Source organism: Symphalangus syndactylus, chromosome 13 (genome assembly GCF_028878055.3).
Source record: "Symphalangus syndactylus isolate Jambi chromosome 13, NHGRI_mSymSyn1-v2.1_pri, whole genome shotgun sequence".
Taxonomy (NCBI): Eukaryota; Metazoa; Chordata; class Mammalia; order Primates; family Hylobatidae; genus Symphalangus; species Symphalangus syndactylus.
This window is the reverse complement of record NC_072435.2, coordinates 86,751,466-86,764,827: the sequence shown is the minus strand read 5'-3', so window position 1 is coordinate 86,764,827 and position 13,362 is coordinate 86,751,466. Positions and strand designations below refer to the sequence as shown.

At 36.0% G+C, this 13,362-nt stretch overlaps 1 long non-coding RNA gene across 1 annotated transcript in view; it reads left to right on the top strand.

The window, feature by feature from the left end:
- Positions 1–12,938, top strand: part of LOC134732154 (uncharacterized) — an 89,699-nt gene extending 76,761 nt beyond the window's left edge. Inside the window, exon 4 of the long non-coding RNA XR_010115036.1 lies at positions 12,835–12,938. This is a non-coding gene — a long non-coding RNA (uncharacterized lncRNA). The remainder of the gene's footprint in view (positions 1–12,834) is intronic.
- Positions 12,939–13,362: the final 424 nt, after the last annotated feature.

Here is a 13,362-nt window from a genome sequence, read left to right as displayed (position 1 = left end):
GCTCACTGCAACCTCCACCTCCCGGGTTCAAGCAATTCTCCTGTCTCAGCCTCCCGAGTAGCTGGGATTACAGGTGCACGCCACCATACCCGGCTAATTTTTGTAATTTTTTTAGAAGAGATGGGGTTTCACCATGTTGGCCAGGCTGGTCTCAAACTCCTGAGCTTGTGATCCACCCACCTGGGACTCTCAAAGTGCTGGGATTACAGGCATGAGCCACTGCGCCGGCCTCCATTTTCATAAATAAGAAACACTGAAGATTCTCAGTCTATCCTCTATGACTCTTAATTGTTCTTTCATAGTTTTATTCCTTTCTGTCTGCCCCAGATTCCAAGTGAGTGCCCTTTCACTATGTTTCAATTAACCAGTTAACTCTTTGTGTCCAATCTGAATTTTTCTGAATATTTTAATTACAGTATTTTTAAAAATTTTCAAGAGTTCTAATTATTTTACATAGCTGTATGTTCTTGTTTCATTTCTGCTAGCTTGAATTTCATTGTTTTTATTAATTTGCTTGTATATACCAATAATTTTTATTTTAAATTTTGTGTTGTTTAATTTTATCTAGAGTAAACTTGTTTCTATTGTTAATTTTGTTGGATGCATTTATTTAGAATATTTCATATGTAACAGAAAATTAAGTTATCTGTTTGTTATATTAAAGATAATATAACAGAGATCTTTGTACCCACCATATAGGTTAACAATGTTGCTGTAGCTCCATGTGTGGCCCACCATGAGCTCATCCCTCTTACCTCTAAGTGGTAACCTCTATCCTGAATTGAGCATATATTATTCTCTTTTCCTTAGACTTGTACTAATAAGGAAAATTTAAAAGTTTTTTTTTCAGTTTTGTAATTTTACAACATAAATAAATACTGTTGTATGTATGTGAATTACTCTTATTATGTTCAATAATATGCTGTGAGATTCTTTGTGCCTAGTTAATTTAGTCATTTTCAATTCACCACAGCCCATCGGTTTATAGTACTTTTTCCTGTATTTTCCATCTTATCTCTCAGTATTTTATTTTGGGTATCTTCCAGTTTTACTAATTTTCTGTTCAGCTGTGATTGAACTACTAGTAGACTCATCCACCAAGTACTTAATTTTAGGTATTGTACTTTAATTTTCTAATTTCATTTGATTCATCTTGATAGTTTCTGATTCTCCACCAGAATTATCCATCTTTTCATTTAACTCTTTTAGTATATAAATTATAGTCATTTAAGAATCTGTGTTCGAGTATGCCTGTATCTAGATCTCTTTCTTCTATTGCTTTATTTTCTTTCAGTTTTTGCTCAAGACTAGCTTTTTGTCTAACCATTTTTTAAAAAGTATGAAACATTATAACAAAAAATATGAAATAACATGAAGGCACAGGATGTTATCTTTATTCAGAGTGGGAAAATTTTCGGATGAAAATTTCTTTATAATGGATTGAAAGGGCATGAAATTAGGCTTTGAGATTTTGGGGGAGGACTGGTCTACTTCCAATTCACCTTTATCTTAGGACATAGCTTTTAAAGGTTCCCAGCTGAGAGACTCTATACCTGTAGATCTCTGAATGCCAGTTTTTGCCTCTTCAGCTCCATGTGTCTACTTGCAGCTCTGCAAAGCTTCTCAACCATAGCTTTTGTAATCTGCAATAAGTTGAAGTAGAAACAGCTCCATAGTTAGCCATGTTGATAGACATGGATAGTTAGACCTACATGTCTACATCTGTATCTGTCCATCTATATATCTTTGGTTCTTTTTCAAATATGTGTGATTATTTTTTATTGATTATTACTCCTTACCTATGCTTTTAATTTCTTCTTTTATTTATTCAATCATATTAAGCATATCATCTTTCTGATAATTTCAGTGTATGAAGTCTCTGCAGGCCTCATTCTTAAGCTATTTTTCTGCTTACTCTCCCTCATGGTATTTTTTGGGGGCATGCTTTGTAATTAAAAAAAAATAATTGTGATGTCATACATATTAAAATTTTATTTGTGGGCCTTCTTTAAGACCTGTATTTAAAATGCATTATTCCGAAAGGGTTTCTTTTTCCCTTTTCAAAGAACATGGGGTAAGGGGCACTACCAACCTGGCAGCAGCAACCTAAATCCAATTCTCTACTTGAGATTTTTTATATCCTTTAGGTAGTGTGAATTCGTAATACAAAAAACGTATTACAGTTGGCTTAAGAACACTTGATATTTCTCCTCCACCAAGAGCTAAAGTCCAGACAGAACAATTTCCGCCCTGGTCCTTTTTGTGGGAATTTTTTTGTCATTGTTGTTAATAAGTCACAATTTATACAAGGGCTATGTCTTTGAGAGTCTTCATTTTATGTGGAAGTCTCTGTTTGACCTTCTCACCATGAATGGACTGAAGACTTTTCTTCCTTGTATTGTGTGACCATTTAAAATGAAACTCAGTTAGGATTAGCAGGTGCTGGTCATGTATCTCTGGATATGTGCTCTCAGTTTTCTAACCTCTGAGGAGGGATAGCTTATTTCACTGCAATCTTCATCATCCATTTAAAATTGTTTTAACTAATATTTTTATGAAACATTTTCAGATATTTTGTAAATAAGGACAAGGTATTAAGATCACAATGCTCAAAGTTCCATTCAGGATTTTAGCATTTACTTCTTGGACTTTTCATAATAATCTTCCAAGTCAGAGGTTGGCAAACTATGGCCTGTGAAACAAATCCAGCCCACCATGTGTTTTTATAAATAAAGTTTCATTGAAAGTTTTATTGAAAGCTTTGCAAATACATGTTTCTGCCTTCAGTTTAACAGACTCGTTTATAGTGTGTAGAGGGGGGTGTGTTTTTTTTTGTTTGTTTGTTTTTATCTTCTTGTTTTCCTCTTTCTCTTTGCTCTTCTAACCTCATCCATCCTTCTCTAGCAAAGGCTTCCTTTCAGGGGCTCAATTCAAAACCATTCTTCGAATTGTGATATTTCATCCTGAAGGTATGAGGGAAAACCCAAATGAAGCTACCCAGTGAGGGTTTGAGTTGGTTCAGCTCAAAGCTATCTATATCCTCCTGCCCCATAGGCCTGCCATTCACCATGTGCCCCCGTAGACCTGGATCACACCATGTGCCACAGCCCCTGCAATGGAAGAGTCTTTCTCAGGCTCTTTTTATTAGGTGAGGACTCTGGCTTCACTGAGAAAGGCAGGAGTCAGCTCCCAAATACCACAAAGAATACTTTTAATTTTCTTATTCTGACAGGAGTCAAACTCTTGGCTTCCACTATTTGCTTCTGGATGTGAACCTTGACCATTCCACGGTACCATTTCTGCACATTGTCTCATTTCTTGTCACAAAGTAGTTTATCTTGTGTTTGAGCCAAGGCATATCTTTTTTATATTTTACCTATCATTGCTATTTGTTTAGAGCCGAAGGGATGATCAAAATATTGTCACTGTATCATCTTTCTGGAATTTGAGTTCATGTGACACTTTTAAGGAAGAAAATTTTATCCTCACTTAGGTAGCAGATCTTTATTGATTTCTCCAAAGGGATCTTCTTTCTTCAGAAAAAAAAAAATGGAATAAAAGCAGAAAAGATGACAAGAGTGCACATGCATATGTTCATATTAAATACATTAAAATATAAGATGTGGAAAGGAAAATGTTCTCATGAAAAATGTCATTATTTTCTGAATCATTTTCTAAGTACTTGGAACATTCTGGAATAAGCTGAGAATATTAAATTGCTATGATCCTTGATTTTTGAAGTACTTTGATTATGTGCAATGTAAACCTTTGGAAATGCTGAAGGATCATCTCTGGGGCAGTTGTTCAGCATGTGTTCTGGATGGTGAGAAGGACTAATGACAAAAGCACTCAGCTGAGCAGTGGCTTCCCCACTATAGTAGAGGTGAGGGGGTGATATGTAGATCCCCTCTCCGTGCTCTTCTGTGCAGAGAAATGTCATGGCACCAGAAGGAGACTTCAGGATGCATAAACATGCATTGATTACTGTATTGGTTCACTGGAGATGTTATACTTATGCCTCAAATTGAAGGAACGGTCTGATACATTCTTAATATATTTTATATATTTTCTCTCATGATAAAGCATTTTGGAAAATTATTCTACCTCCAAATGATTTATGCAGGTCCATGTAGTGTGTTAAGGAGAGCACCAGACTGCGTCAGGAGGCAGCCATTTCATTTCTGACTCTGCCCCTAATTAGCTGTGTGATCCTGGCCAAATCAGTACAATTCTCTGGGCCTATTTCATCATTCATAACATTGGTGGACATTGGACTTTTTGATTATCAAGATCTTTTCCAGCTTTAAAATGCTTTTTTCATGCCCTTATGCGTGTGCTTAGTATTATGTGTCAGCTTAAGTAACAGAGAAAAATCACCTCTCCCCAGTTTTTGTTTGAAATGTTATCTGGATCAGTGGTTCACAGGCTCATAGAGGACCCTGGGGTCTTTTGTCAGACTTCAGGGGCTGGAGAAGTTGGTAAAAGGGATAGTCTGAGAAGGTAGCTTTTCCAGCCTTCCACTCTTGCTTCTTGCAGACAAGTTCTGTCTCTTTTCATTTAACATATTGATATCTTTGTAAAATATTATTTAAAGAGAGTATTTTTTTAGTTAAAAAAATATGAACACTGCTGATAAAGCTGTTTGGCATTAGATCAGTCTTAGTAATGGAATAATTCTATACTCAATGCCTCTATTTGGTGTCTTTTGTAAATGCCTGAATTTAAAACTTTTGATTTTATGATAAGATCACAGATAGATACATTTGGTATGTTTTGTTTAAGACAGTCTCGCTCTGTCACCAGGCTGGAGTGTAGTGGTGCAGTCTTTGCTCACTGCAACCTCTGCCTCCTGGGTTCAAGCGATTCTCCTGCCTCAGCCTCCAGAGTAGCTGGGACTACAGGCGCCCGCCACCACACCCAGCTAATTTTTGTATTTTTAGTAGAGACAGGGTTTCATCATGTTGGCCAGGATAGTCTCTATCTCTTGACCTCATGATCTGCCTGCCTCGGCCTCCCAAAGTTCTGAGATTACAGGCGTGAGCCACAGTGCCCAGTCACATTCGGTATGTTTTAAGAGATTTTATAATATTCACATTCTTTTTTTATGGATCACACCAATATTCTTAAATAATTTAATATAAAAATAAGCTGAGTTGGATGAGATAAAATTAGATAGCTTTATGTGAAAAAAAGGATCCTTAAAATCTTGAAATTCTATATAAAACTGTTAAATTGACTTGAATATATATTCTTGACAGGTTAATCTGCATCTCAATATTCTTCTTTTGAGGCTCTGCCATTTTTTATTGTACTTTGATGATGTCACAGTTACTCATCAAGCAGGGGACTATTTTTGACCTTTTTGTTTCCTTCACATAAAATGAGGATAAGGCATGAAATTCAAATTATTGTTAAGTTGTTTATATCATGTTTATAACTGTGTTACAAGGTTTAAAGCATTTAGTACAGTTTTTGGCACACAGAAAATCATGCATGGAGCCATTATTTTATGTATAGAAAGGTTTTATCTGATAATCTAATTCAGACCTATCCATTTCTTCAAAGAGCTAAGTTTCCCATATGTTTTGGATAATACAAGTCCTTAAAGGTAAAAGGTATGAACTTAAATGAATTTAGGAAAGTATTGAATAGAATTTTCCCTTTCTGGAAATTTACCTTAGCCCATTAGAGGCTCTGTGAAGTCCTGAGGTTAGGGGTTAAGTTTGTTTACTCCAGGATTTTTTTTTTAACATATTTGAGCGCAAAACCCCTTATAAAAATAACTTCCATTGCTTTTCTTAACAAAACTTGTGTTCTGTAAAACACATTTTCGAAGATACTCCCTATAATAAAAAGAGTTTACTATATAAATCAAACAAAATATGGGAATCATATCCTTGCCACGCTCTCTTATTCACTTGGACTTTACTACACTCTGGAAAGTGGCTAGGAAGGCATTGTTATGGCTGTTTCACAATGAGGAAGCAGGCTGATGTTTTGTGACAATGGAAAACATTACACAGCCCATAGGTGGTAGAACTGGGATTTACAACCAGGTGTTCTAACAACCAGGCCAGGACTTTCCCCCCTAAACTGTTTTAAATCTAAAAATATTAGTCACATGTCATGTGTGCTCTGAAAATTTTCTGTGTAAAAACTTTGGGGTTCAGACTTTTAGAATAACTTTTTACTTTCTCACAGAGAGAATTGAACATATTGTTCTCCTATTCTGTGCTACTACTATCACGTGCATTTTCTCTGCTGGGATACAGAGAGGGAATATGCAGGTGAGATGGCTTTAAGGAAAGAGCTTGTTCGAACCCTAAGCACTTTTAAATATGATGAGTTTGGCCTCTCAAGATCCCAAGGTTGCACAATCCTTTTATGTAAATTTTTTTTTAATTCAGTTCTGCGACATCTCTAACGTGACGACATACTTGTAGAAGGGGAACAATGACAACTATCATAATATCCATATTTAGAGAGTATCCCTGTCGATTTACCTTATGTTTGGAGAAACTAAGCTTGGAATTGGTGGTTACAAAATCACAAAGGAGCATCCTCTGATAATCATAATGGTGCATACATTAAAGCTAACAATATTGTTGTCCAAGGTCAGACACCATTGAGAACCATTTTTTGGTTCAGAGCTGCTGGGATTTGGTCCACAGCTTCAACAGCTGTGGCAACAGCTGTAAGGTCTCAGCTTTGATAGAGGCCCCCTAAAGATGTCATTCAATGTCATGAACTCTGATAGTTATTCTTTGTGAGACTTTGACCTCTGTGAGCCTCACTGTAAACTGGAAATGTTGATACCACTTTACAGAAAATTTAGATGAAAACAGGTAAATGTACCTAGCACTACCTAGGATTCAACAAGTGGAAGGTACTATTTAGTACAATTGGCCCTCAGTATCCAGCATCCACAGATTCCACATCCCAGATTCAAACAATTGTGGATTGAAAAATTCAGGAAAAAAAATCCGATAAAAAACAATACAATAAACAAATACAAATGAAAAATTCAGTATAACAACTTTTTGCATGGCATTTACATTCTATTATGTATTATAAGTAACCTAGAGATAGTTTAAAGTATACAGGAGGATGTGTGTAGTTTATGTGCAAATCCTATGACATTTTGTATCAGGGACTTGTGGATCCGTGGACTTTGTTATCAGAGGGAGGTTTTGGTATCAATCCACCAGGGATACTGAGCGATGACTGTATTTTAAAAAGAAAAAGCAGAACCCTGAGAGGTAATTTCTATATTCCCAATTTAACACATGAAGGAAGTAAAGCTCAAGTGCTCAAAAATGTACTTGAAGTCATGCAACTATTCAAAAGTGAACATAGGGATTCAATTAGATTGTGTGGTTCTAAGTACACCCTACTTCACTGTGCTGCCTTCCTACTTATATTCACACCATAAGTGACTGGGCTCAGTTGAAATATTTCTCAGACTTGCTTTATATATGACATTTTCCAAAACTCCGTTGTTTTAGAAAGACTTTCTCCCTTCCGAAATTTTAAAGACTAATCGCATTTAAGCATGGTACTGGTACTGTCTTATCACTCTTTTCTCTGAAAGCAATCATATACCAACAGGGCTGGTGGGGTCTGAAAACGCGAGCCCACCTATAAATAGGGCATCTTACTTTCCTCTGATCACAACAGCTCCACAGTGTAATAAAATTCAGGAGCAGATATTGGGAATGAAGCCAGGTATTGATTAGTTCTTATGTGCTGACTGCTCTGGGAATTTCTGAGTTTCACACAGATGGAAGTGCAGATTGCTTTGAGAAATCATTGTAAGGGTTTTATATAGGCGATTTATTTATACATTTATTATTTAATTTATGTATCGCATGTCACACCTGCAGACCATAAGCTGAAACACTTACTTGAACAACTTTGTCCTCAGCTTATATATAGGAATACTCACCCACCACAGGGTAGTGAAGATGGGAATGAATCTGAACAGAGAATAGAGTAACCAGTCCATATGTGCTCTACAAATTGAGCTTAAATGTTCTCTTGAATGTAAATCTTATTTCCCTTCTACTATTAATTTTGTATAACTAGTTCAACATGGCCAACAAAATAAATATTACATAATGATATTTAGCATTTGGATTCTCTATTGGTAATACATAAAAGAAAATTACTTGTTAATTGAAGATTGTATGGCATCTCTGCCATTTAGAAGATAAATATTTAGTTCATCATTTAATATTTGAGGATAGATTCCTTATTATGGGCAAGCACTTTGATAGATATTAAGGATACAATAATGAGAAGGATATACATGGTCTCTACTCTTAAGGAATTTATTATTTTGTAGGAGAGATATACATTAATAATTATAAAATGAATACCAGAAACAAACATATGGAATACTATAGGAGGAGATGCCAGCCATGTCTGGAGAGTTAGGGATGACCTCAATGAAGAAATGATCTTGAGACAAGACATGGAAGATATGTCAGAATTAGTAGCACAAAGCATGGGAGAAGGAGCATGTCAGAGTGTGCTGGAAGTCTCTGAATAGCAGAAAGAGGCTAATGCACACAGGGCACTAAGCAAAGGCAATTATGGCTGGGGTTAAGAGAGAAAAGGTGATATTGCTATGTATTGAGAATGAAATAGCATAGACAAGTGAGACCCAACAAGACCTTATGGGTTAAAATGAAAATATTATGTTTTCATTTTATAAATGAAATTGGATGGGTTAAAGCTGTCAGGTATTTCAATCACATGTTATTTTGCTTGGAATATGTAATCAATATGTAAACCAACTCAACTAGTTTTATTTAAATTGCTGGTTTTATTATTATTGTTACTAATTTTCATACAATCTGCCAGATTGGCGTTACAGTTAATTCTATAGTTTGTGGTTGTCAAAACCACTTATCCTACTGATTTTTATTCCGGGACAAGTGATTGCCTAACATATTACCTGGTTGTTTTTTGTTTGTTTGTTTTTGTTTTTTGTTTGTTGGTTTTTTTTTTGAGACGGAGTCTTGCTCTGTCGCCCAGGCTGGGGTGCAGTGGCGCCATCTCTGCTCACTGCAAGCTGTGCCTCCCAGGATCACACAGTTCTTCTGCCTCAGCCTCCTGAGTAGTTGGGACTACAGGCACCTGCCACCACGTCTGACTAATTTTTGTATTTTTAGTAGAGACCAGGTTTCACCGTGTTAGCCAGGATGGGCTCGATCTCCTGACCTCATGATCCACCCACCTTGGTCTCCCAAAGTGCTGAGATTACAGGCGTAAGCCACTGCGCCCGGCCATTACCTTTTTTTTTTTTTTAATTCAACTTTAGCAAGGGATATGGTTTGGCTATGTCCCCACCCAAATCTCCTCTTGAACTGTAGTTCCCATAACCTCCACATGTCATGAGAAAGACCAGGTGGGAGATAATGGAATCATGGGGGCCATTACCCCCATGGTGTTCTCGTGATAGTGAGTGAGTTCTCGCAAGATCTGATGCTTTTATAGGGAGCTTTTCCCCCTTTGCTCCACACTTCTCCTTCCTGCCACCATGTGAAGAAGGATATATTGGCTTCTCCTTCTACCATGATTGTAAGTTTCCTGAGGCCTCCCGTGCAGAACTGTGAGTCAATTAAACCTCTTTCCTTTATAAATTACCCAGTCTCAGGTATTTCTTTCTAGCAGTGTGAGAACAAACTAATACAGCAACCACACTCATTTTTAAAATATAATGCTTTCCTTCATATCTAGGATATTTAAAAATTGATTGAAATGTAAATGTTCAACTTTGTCAATATGATTTTAAAGTTCAGTTTGAAAAGTTCAGAATTAAATATATCTTAGATTTTATTTAAAAAATTATAACTCCTGTATATTATTCCTGTATATTATTGTATTTTGGCTCAAGAATCTAAACATCTCACCTTTTATTTGTCTGTGGAAGTCTGGTGTGAACACTTTTCCTGATTTTATCTTTTTCTCCTTTCCAGTGATCTCTTTAACAGGAACAATTTCTGTAATAGTTATGGGCAAGTTCGATTATATTATACTATCTAAGATTTGGCGTATTAAATATTATCTGGCTATGCATTGGACAGTCCTAGAATTTGATATTCCAACTAAATACAGTTTATAGGAGAAGAAACACTGTTAAGAACATTTTAGAATAACACCAATAAGTAATGTTTTTGTAGCACATTTCCACTGAGAAAGGACTTTAACAAAACAGGTGATTTTATCTGAGTACTTAACAACCCTGACAGATATAATCATACCATTATTTCCATCTCATAGCCCAGGAAATTGGAAGTTATAAGCAAAATTCTTTGCCAAAAGATATTCAAGTCTTGGCCTATGGTGAAATCTCTGTCTTTTGCTTCTTGTCTCATTTTTCTTCTGCTTCTCCACTATTCTTTATATATAAATTAGAGCCTGTAATATTGAATTGGTAAAGGCATACATTACATACTTAATTACATGTATAATTACATACTTTGCAGATTGAAGACTTTTTTCCCAACTTCATAATATTAAAATCTGTGGCAGCAGAGAGTTACCAAGGAATAGAACTCATCAATTCACATTGATATCTTGTCTCTTTGAGATCTCTCCCTTGTGTTTTCTTTTTATTCTTTTTTTTTTTTCTAAATTTTACTTTAAGTTCTGGGATACATATGCAGAATGTGCAGATTTGTTACATAGGTATACACATGGCATGGTGGTTTGCTTCACCCATCAACCTCTCATCTACATTAGGTATTTCTCCTAATGCTATCCCGCCCCCAGCCCCTCACCCCCCAACAGGCCACCGTGTGTGATGTTCCCCTCCCTGTGTTCATGTGTTCTCAATGTTCAATTCCCACTTATGAATGAGAACATGTGATGTTTGGTTTTCTGTCCTTGTGTTTTCTATTATCCCTTGATTTATGAATGTGCTGAGCCTCAGATATTGATGATTTTTTAAAAAACTAAAATTATAATATTTCTCTCCAAGTATTCTCTCTTTTTTGTTTTCACGTTAGTGTTTATGATGGCACTATTTTTCCTGTCTCTGAAGATTTCAGCCTCAGTGTGATTTTGAGACCCTTTCTTAATTCCTTTTGACATACAGAATGGATTAACTAGTCATTTTTTTCTTACAGTATTTCTTGATGCTGTCTCTCTCTCTTTTTCTGAAATACTAATCTGGAGACAGATACCCAGCTTGTATATATTTATGTTCTCAGGAAAGACTCAACTTTTTCTGTCCCATTATTATAATCTTACACAAACTGATTGCTACTGTTTCACTATAACAGCTATACATTCACATTTAACTGAAAAGATTAGAATGAATTAATGGAGCATTTATTCAATCACATTAATGCTTTATATTCATAATAACATCAAAATGGAGAATTTTATTTATATAAGGGAATTTTCTGAATATTTGAAGAATATATTACTTTAGGCACCATTTTTGTTTTAACTATATGTAACCCAACTGTCTCCAAGCCAGTGACCAGAGATATTAGTTTAATATGACACCTGAGTTTTTTAGACTCCTTTATCCCTTTCTGTTAACATCCCACCTGCACTCCTGTGGGTTTTGCCAATTATTTTTAGGTATTTGAGAGATCTACCAGAGCATTCACACTACTCAAATAAATGCTGTGTTCTTCCCTGAGCTCCTTGGAACCTCTAGGTTCCCACCCTTGTGACTGCTTCTTCACTGGGCCTTGCTTCACTGGCCTACAAAGTTTTTGCCAGGTGGCGAAACAACTATGCCATTGCCCCTTCAGTGCAAAATGAATTTTGCCTTCTCCATTTCCCTTAGCTCCAGTCCCTGCCACTGTTTCCCCTCTACTAGGTTCCAGGAGGTCCCCACCAGTTTTACCTGCTGCTCTTTGGAGTATTAGAAACTTTACTGCTGTTATTCTAAGGACTCCTCAATAGCTGCCCAAATATTCATTGTGCCAAAGGCAAAAGCTGGCTATGACAGTGTGGGAAACCTCAAGGCAATGATGTTTGTGTGGAGGTTTGTTTTATGATTTAGTTGAAATAATTCTCTGAAGTTTTACTGGTTGTTTTGCTTGCTTGTCTTGTTCTGTTGGACTGTAGGTCCAGGTCATTGATTTAATCTCTTTCATCACTGGCCTTCACAAAGTCCCTCTGTGATGTATTCATTTATACACACTCCTTTAGGTCCACTTCTCACTTTGTTTTCTCCTTTCTCTTCATGCTCAATAATTCTAACATGTTTAAGGCATATCTATTTGGTCTTGTAACTACGCTTTTGAAACATGTATTGTTATTTTGAATGGATGTCATAATGTCATATCATGCCATATATTGTAATTATTTCTTATTTTTCCTCTTGACACTATGCTTTCGAGTATGCTTTATGAATGTCTACTCCATTCCTTCTGACTGTTGCATGGTGCTCTAGTGTGTGTAAGTCCAGCATTTTTGCCTATCCACTTCTAGTGATAGACACCTAGATTGCAGCCAGCTCATCTAATAATGCCAAAACTGACATGAAATGTCACACCACCTCAGGGTCCTTTGTGTGAATTTATTTGAGTTACATGCCTAGAACAAGAATTGCTGGGTGACACAATATAAATACAGCTATTTTGACTATGTGCTTCCAGGTTTCCCTCTAGAATATCAATATCAGTGTACATTTCCACCACTACATCCTATCCATATTCACATTATACTAACACCTGGAATTACCTAGCAACTTACTGATGTTCTCCAATATTTCTGATTCACAACATTACTTAGTCTTTTCATTTTCTCCTTTACTCAATGTAAATTTCTCATTTACTCCTTTACTCATTTATTTCCTTTGTCCAGGCAAGCAATGGAATATGTACAGAAGCAGCATGAGAGCTGATGCCTGAGTTGTTTTCTTTGCCTTTGACACTGCAACCAATAACATTCTAGATTGTGTACAGCCCATAAGTCTTAGGCCTAAAAGAAGATGAAGTGAGCCAAACTGACCCATTGGTCTAATATATACAAGTAGCGTAAGCAAAATATAAAGCTTCTTTTGTAAGTAATTAGAATTTGTGTGTTGCTTCTTGCCACAACATAACCTAACCCATTCTGACTCACACATACAACTTGTTAAACTTTGCCAGTATAGGAAGCACAAAGTAATAATTAAGTAATTTTAATTTATAGTTTTCTGATAACTAGTGGCTGTGACCACCTCCTCATGTATTTCTTGGTCCTTTTGTTTTCTTCTTTACTCAATATAGCATTTATTTCTCATTCATTTTTCTTTACCTGGAGATCTGCGATTTATTTTTAAATTTTATGTGTAGATTTTTTTCTATGTTCTGACATTAGCTCTTGTTAGGCAATCAGAATATCTCTTTC